General features: G+C 34.6%; 1 protein-coding gene across 1 annotated transcript in view; it reads left to right on the plus strand.

Annotated features, from left to right (window-relative positions):
* Positions 1-7117, plus strand: part of LOC106467545 — a 32819-nt gene that overhangs the window by 23680 nt on the left and 2022 nt on the right. The window lies entirely within an intron of this gene.

Raw genomic sequence — 7117 nt, forward strand, 5'->3', positions numbered from 1 at the left:
TAGTCCTGGAAAAATTGATACGAAATAGCATTTTGTTTAGAAATTTACAAAGAATCAATAAATGTTTACCTTCATTATATTTCAATTAAATTAACTATTCAAGATAAACCTAATCCATAAATCTACCAATAAACGCTGGTAGGTAAATATACTATGTGATTTCACAAAGTCTTAGCTACGTTTCTTACACTAGCATATATTAAGAAGTTAAAAATATCTTTACTAATGTAAAGTTCATATTATAAAGATAATAGAATAATACTTACGTCCTGACGGCGAGAACTGACACTAGAACCACCTGCCAAACCGTGATACAGACCACCATGGACGGCAGCTACCAAAGCACAGAGGATGGCAATCTACAAGGATAACCATTAAAGATTATAAATAGATAAATCTATGAGAAAAGGCAAGATTAATTTCCTGAAACTTTCCTAAAGAGCGTAAATTTTGTGTGACTTACAGCCTATCTATGACTGAAACTGATGCCGTAGTGAAATGGACTTATATTGTAACATAAAGAAAATACGTGATAAAGACTTATCTCGATGATTGTGTCGGATGCCGTATTGAAATGGACTTATATTGTAACATAAAGAAAATACGTGATAAAGACTTATCTCGATGACTGTATTTTGTTTTTCAGATTTTCTTATCGTATGTTAAAAACTCTTATACATCCTTATATGAAGGAATGTTATACGATATTACTATAACCTAATATTGATCTGAACAAATTATTTCAAATGCGTTAAACCTTTTAAAACAAACATATAATGAAGCTACTTATATAAGACACTTTAAGTGAAACAGTCAGCGATAAAATTGCAAATATATTCTATTAACACTGAAAACATGGTTTCAAATACAGTTTGCACTTATTCAAAAGTACTGTATGACTTACCTTAGCGATCATGTTTCTGCTGTTTGACAACCTGGATCGAATGTTAAGTTTCACTGCTTTTCCTTCCACTTTTATAGCAGTATGTGACGTCTTAATGACCTATTAAAAACTGTTAACTTTATAACACGAGGTCGTTTTTCAACGCTTGCTACGGACTCGAAGCATATGGTAACACAAATAATTCAAGGATATTTTTTGTCTCGTTCAGGCACGGTTAGGACACACATTCCGTGGATTTTATTCAGACAATAACCGCCCATATTTTTCCTATCGCAATCTTACGTGTTTGAAGGATTTAGGGTTTCCCGGTTGTTTCAGTTAATTGTGGAAAATTCAAAAAACCAGCAGATTTTACCGAAGATTCAAAGCGGAATGTTCGTCGTGTACGCGGAGTAGGCTTAGTTCTTACTATGGTTTACAGCTCCCAGTCGAGACTAAGATTGTTCCTTCCTGCGCTTAAGAATGGTTTGTTGCCTAAAATTTTTGCTTAATATTTTCAGCAACATTTATCACATTTAAAATAGTAATGGGTTACCTTCGGATGTGGTGGAGGCAGTACAAGGGAAGGCTTGATAAATATATGAATGATAAGGGCTGGCTGTGAGGATTGTTTTTAATAGGTTTAGTGTAGTTTAGTGGATGAGACAGCCTAGATGGACCGATAGGTCTCATGTTGTCCCTAAATATTGTGTTATGTTGAGCTTACGGAGTTACAACGCCACAATTACGGGTTTTAATTATCTGCGGCGGAGAAAGTGGTGATAGCCCATTGTGTAGTTTTGCCAAAAGAATACAACAAATTATCGGACTTTAAATCACACAAAAGGTAGATTTGAGGTGATATTATTCACACCTCTGATCTTGAAATCCACAATGCTCAAATTAAGAAGAATGTTTGGAAAAATCAACAGTTTTCAGTGATTATTATCACAAACGATAGTTCAGTTGGCTTCCAATATTTTGCCAGCTTTTGATGTTTAAGTCAAAGCACAAACATTCCCCAATTGTTACAAATATAAGTAACGAACAAAAACACTGATTAATTTAACAACTGACATTTAGGTGTCACTTTATTACCAAAGCTTCACAAGAAATTTTGTGTTTTATTTAGTAAGATAAATGTGTATTATGTTTACTTATTTGTTCATTTGTAATTAAGCACAAAGCTACACAATGGGCTATCAGTGCTTTGCCCATCACGAGTATCGAAACCCGGATTCTAGCGTTGTAAGTCCGCAGACATACCGCTGTGCCACGTGGGGGGGTGGCATGTGTATTATGAAAATATTACAAACGTTACGGAGAAAAATATATCTAAGAGCGAGGGTACACAGTTGATGAAACAATGCATTCTTGTTATGAAATTTTTTTGTTTCATGACATCGCATACTACTAGTTTAGACACGTCTCTGATTGTAAAATCCGAAATGGACAAACTAAGTAGAAGGTAGGGTAAAATATATACAGATAAAAATATCACTAATAGTAGGGGTATCCACCTGATGAAGTTGTGTCATCTTTTAAATTTGTTTAATTTATAATTCTGTGCTATCTAGACACCATATCTGACTATAACACATTTTTAAAGGTGCGGTATTAATCCAGTTCTTCCATATACAAATGTACAAAATATCCATAGAATGTACACATATTATTCGATTGTCAACGTCAGTGTTTTGTGAATTTTGTTTCTTAATACCAGGCAACAAAACTGTAGTTTAAAATGAAATATATTGTATATTAATGAACTTATTGGTCAGCTAAGCAACTACAAAGTGTAATGGGCATGCTTTGAATTGAATGCATAATTGGAGTTTCTGGCAATACGTTATCCTGAAACTAATGACCTTGTGCGATAACTGTTTCACATTTCTATTCCTGGCATCGTAAATTGCATAGACACAGCAAAGAAAAAAATGCTAAACTAGGCTCTGCAGAACAAATAGTTGACTTTGAAACATTGTTTTCTGACACTCGATTTAAGGTTTTTCTAGTTGAATTGTTGACGTCGATCTTGTAAACAAATAATCCAAGTTTCTGGTTTGATCTTACTGGCTGAATTATTGACGTCATGCATGCTATTTTGTTGAATGGCTTATTCCTTCATTCCAAAAGTGAATGAAACTATTACCAAGATAAACCTCAAGCGGCTCTTTAAGACACACATTGAAATTCTAACTTTATATTTCAACTATAATAATACCAGCTGAAATACAGCAAAATAAAGTGTCCACTCCAACTGATTATTGTTTTATTACGTCATTTTACCGTGTTTCATGATTTCAGAAAATAAAAATTGAGGTTTAAACGAAATATGCTCTTAGTAACAAGAAAGCCATCCCACGCTGAGATATCTCGAAACGTTTGCTGAGCAAATGTGACGTCAGACGACTTTAAAGTTCCATGGTGCTGGGACGAATAATTTGAGGTAGAAATAGGTAGAAAGTGAACTTCCTGAAGGCTACGATTATGAATAAATAACAATATTACTGCCATTGAAATACACACACACACACACACATATATACATATATATATATCGAAGTAAGAGATTGATTTGTCTTTTGAAAAGGTTGCTGTTTATGTAGTTGATAGTAAGAGTATAGATTTGGTGCATCTGGATTTTCAGAAAGCGTTTTACAAAGTATCACATAAAAGGCTGATTAAAATGTCTCTATAGGTGTGGGAGATAAGTTAGCTAATAGTATAGAAGAGTGAATGGATGGAAGAAAGCAAAGAGTTGTTATAAATGAGATTCAGTCATTCTGGATTAATGTCACAAGTGGGGTACCTGGAGGCTCAGTCTTAGGACCCCTGCTTTTCTTTATTTACATCAATGACAGAGATGAAGGAATGATTAATTAATTACTTAAGTTTGCTGATAATATTAAGGTCTTGGGTGTTACTCGCTGTGTAAAGGAGGGTGCTATAGAAAAAGATTTAGATTAGTGAGTAGGACGAATAAATGGCTGATGGGTTTTAAATATAATAAATTCAATTTAATGCGTGTGGATTATCATAACTTGAATTATAATATAATTTGGATGGGAATAATATTAACAGTGATATGGAAGTAAAGGATCCTGGTGTAATTGTTGATCAATTTATTAAGCCATACAAGCAATGTACTGTTGCTAGTAGTAGGACAAATAGGATTTTAGGTTAGAGGGGGTTTGATTGCCTTGTTTAAGATTGTTAAAGGAATTAATAGTGTTGATGCAATATCTTCTTTCATATTTGATGATGGGAATGGTAGGACTAGGGGAAACAAATATACGTTTCGTCAGGTAGAAGCCATCTTCAGCAAAGGTTTTGTAACAGAGTAGTTGGCCTTTGGTAAGAAAAAGTAGTTCTAAGGGTAGACTTAAGTGTTACTATTGTAATGGTCGTAGTATAAGAAATAAAATAGATAACATTATAGCATTGGTAGGAACGGAGGATTTTAATATAAGGTGAGTTACTAAAACGTATTTAACTACAGACAATTTTGAGGACAGAAATTTCTTTCAAATACAGGGGTATAAATGATTTAATACGAATAGAGAGCTAAAGAGAGGAAAGTGGTTTTATATGTAAAATGTGAGTTACATCTTCTTGACGTTAAGGATATCAAAGATAATAGTAAGAAGATTGAATCAATTTGGAAAAAGGCCTTTAGTGGAAATTTGTTACAGACCACCAGATGATAATGATGAAATTATTGAGAAACGTTACAGTGAGAGACAGATTTCAGTGTTAGTAAGGTCATAATTATGGGCAATATTAATTTCAGCCACATAGAATGGGAAATTTTAAAATCAAGCCGTGAGTGCCTTTGAAGGATGGTACAGGAACGTTCATATCTGATGAATATGAGATGACTGGGTTATTAAGTTCCTTTTCTTCAGCTTTAGTAATAACAATTTATGCGATATTTTTCATCCTGAAGAGTTGATACATGGAAACAAGATATTAACTCTGAGCTTGTTAAGATAAAGAGGGAAGTTTCATTTGCCTTACAAATCTTTTAACATGCTTCCTGTATGGACGTCGAGTACAGGTAGATCATCAGTTCAGTACTGACCAAAATTACTTGTACCTGATGCTGACAAAACCTTGTCGAAACATTGTATATTTGCTGATATGTTAAACTTATATTAAAGTTTTTCTTCATTACCCATTTAATCCGTCTCCAGCCATTATTAGTCTCAAAGTGGGTTCCACGTCACCGAATTAGTACTGACCTGTATGGACGTCGAGTACGGTTAGATCATCAGTTTGATACTGACATGTATAAACTCTAACTAGAGTAATTAGTCACCTGTTACATGCGTACTTTGACATTATACTTTACCGAAATGAAAGTGTCCATGACCTTTTAAATAGGCAACTATCGGTTGGATTAGAACAATTTAAAATTAATTTTTCTCTTTATCCAGGAAGTCAAGTTCAATCTTGATAACGTATGACGAAGACTTTTCATGCTATATAACGGTTTTATGCCTCTATAAGGTAAGCTGTGTTTTTTAACTCCAAAGGTAGAGGACGAGCAGTACTTGAATGTTCTATAAGTATTGCACCCTTATAGTTAAAAGTTAAACTTTTTAAGTTATGTTGTTTTTCATAATTCCCTTTCCGGATACCGAAAGACGCTTAAGTTAGTTACCAACTTTCTCCAGTTAGTAAGCTAGGTTCTAGGTGAAGGTAAAACAAAGCCTACATATCTGATTATTTTACAGGAATAACAAAGTAATTAAAAAGCAAATTGAGTTAATCTTGTGGGCGAATCAGGTAATAGTTGTGGGTGGACCAGCTGTTGGTATACGCCATCGGTTGTCTAGCTGATCTAACAAGAATTTATAATGGTATTTTATATGCTAGAAATCTGATGATTTATTGGTATACTTATGGTAGTATTTGGACTTGAATGGGAATTTCATAAACTTTAAGCAATTTTCATTGTGTGTGGAGATAACTGTAAGGAGTTCCTTTATTTTCCTCGATCCCACTCATGGGATAACTATTTGGTAGAAACCTTCAGTTATTGTTATGTTTCTCTAATTTTCACTTATATTTGAAACGATAGTCTGTGCGTCTCCTTAATGTACGTCGTTCTTAAGTAAGTGCGCGAGGCGAACGAGGTTTACCTCGTTTCACGTCAGAAGCGAAAGTATTTAGAGTGCAGTGTTTGCTCCCTTAGGTTAGAGTGTAATATTTGCTCCACCATTTAGAGTTTAGCGTTTTCTCTCCTAGTTAAAGTATAGCATTTGCTCACTAATTAGAATATAACGGTTGCTCCACTAATTAGAGCGTAGCGTTTGATCCACTATTTAGAGTTACAATTTGCTCCACATTTTAGAATTTAGTGTTTGCTTTAGTAGTTAAATTGTAGCGTTTAATTGTGTGGATGAAATTATAAGTAGATCACTAAGCTTAGGTTAGTATGTAAGGATGATCAGATTGGCTGGTTGGACAGTTCAATAGGAGAAGGGAGCTCTTTGGAATGGATGGCCTACACATAAATAAGGTAGGGGCTGGCTTGTTTACAAGAGCTATTAACTCATCTGTAAAGGAAGTTTTAAACTAGGACCATACTATGATGAGGGTCAGGATAAACAAAATGCAGAAAGAAATTCATTTAGAGAAAAGTATAACATCAGTACCAAACTAATTAGCTAACCGCCTACTTGACGTCCATTCAAATCAGTACGAAACTGATGATCTAACCCTACTCGACATCTATTCAGGTCAGTACGAAACTGATGATCTAACCCTACTCGACGTCCATACAGGTCAGTACCAAACTAATTATCTAACCGCGTTCTCGACGTCCATTCAAATCAGTACGAAACTGATGATCTAACCCTACTCGACATCTATTCAGGTCAGTACGAAACTGATGATCTAACCCTACTCGACGTCCATACAGGTCAGTACCAAACTAATTATCTAACCGCGTTCTCGACGTCCATTCAAATCAGTACGAAACTGATGATCTAACCCTACTCGACATCTATTCAGGTCAGTACCAAACTGATGATCTTGTAATATTATGTGGAAGTTTCTCGTCGAGTTTTCGCTCCCTTTTAAAATATACTGCATCGCCTTATCATACCCTTTGAAGACATTCTAGACAGAGCCGAATTGAGGACTTGAAGGGGCCGTAAATAAGTCCAATACAGTTCAATACTAGTTATTAACCACAGTTTGAGTAATACACATACAACTCTATCT

This window comes from Limulus polyphemus, unplaced genomic scaffold, assembly GCF_000517525.1.
Source record: "Limulus polyphemus unplaced genomic scaffold, Limulus_polyphemus-2.1.2 Scaffold2655, whole genome shotgun sequence".
NCBI lineage: Eukaryota > Metazoa > Arthropoda > Merostomata > Xiphosura > Limulidae > Limulus > Limulus polyphemus.